We start from the raw sequence: 1330 nt of genomic DNA on the forward strand, positions 1-1330 counted from the left end.
GTGTTTACAGCAGCCCAGGTTGTGATAGCTAAATCTTGGAAACAGCCAGAATGCTCATCAGCTGGTGAATGGATGAAGACAGATGTGTTTTTTCTATACACTGGAGTATTACTCAGCCATAGAAAGGAAGAAATTGAATCATTCTTAGGTAAATGGATGTACCTTAAAGTCACATTTTTAAGTGAAATAAATCAGAGTTACAGTGTAAATATAGCATTATTTCTCTGGTGTGGGAGACTAAAAGTGTAAATAATGACCAAAATGTATAATATATACTGTGAAATAGGAAGGAAACTTTCAAATGGGAAGGGGTGCTGGGGGGGGAGGATAGAAAAACGAAAAAAGGGAAAAGAAAACACTGCAAAAAACAAGAAAACATGCAAATAAAGTTTTTGTGAAAAGGAGGAGAAGAGGGGTTGAAGACCAGGGAGGGGAATGGGAAAAAGGAGAAACTAAGATATATCATGAACTAGTACAAATTTCCTATGATGATTGTATTATGTGTATTTCAAATGTACCAGTAATCGTAATTAATAAAAAGGAAAAAAAAATGCATGGCGGTAGTTTCTTGTATGGTGATTGACAAATCAGAACATTGCCATCTTCCCCTGAGCTCACTGAGGATAGCATGAGAACACATGAGTAACACGTGCTTCACGGCAGCTACATCCGACTCAATGCAACATGTCAGATCAGTCAGCATTAGTTCAGCTTTCCTTGCCTCTTGTTAATACCGAGTGAGATTTTGTGGCCGTTCTGAATTCTTCCAGAAAATTGGGCTGCACTTTGAAATATTATTAGCTACACAAAGGGCAGTGGGAGCATTTGCATGCACAAGCTATCATTTCCCTTTCCACAGTTTTGTATTCTTGCCCTCAGTACCATGCAGGAGCCAACTCAAATTCTTTGTCTACTATAAAATCTTTCTCCACACTTTCCCTTCCCTCCCTCCCTTCTTCCTTCCCTTCTTCCTTTCCTGCTCTCTTTCAGTATGTCTTATTTACTTTTCTCTTTGTTGAGACAGAATACCTGACACCCAAAGTTAAAGGAGGAAATGTTTATTTAGCTCTAAAAGTTTATAGAGCTTTCAGTTCATACGAAGCTGGCTCCAAGGTAGAGTAGCGTGACAAAGGGGCATCACAGAGGAGAAACAGTTCATGGCAAAGCAGGCAGGCAGAAGGTAGAAAGCAGCAAGTGGCAAACAATGATACTCTTTCTGTCCCTTATATCTTATCCATGCCACTCACACCCTTAATCCTAGCATGGCATCCTTGACCCCACCATCACACATCCTGTGTCCCTCCCATGAGGCTTTGGGAGGACATCTAGG

This window comes from Octodon degus, unplaced genomic scaffold (genome assembly GCF_000260255.1).
Source record: "Octodon degus isolate 3935 unplaced genomic scaffold, OctDeg1.0 scaffold00036, whole genome shotgun sequence".
Classification (NCBI taxonomy): domain Eukaryota; kingdom Metazoa; phylum Chordata; class Mammalia; order Rodentia; family Octodontidae; genus Octodon; species Octodon degus.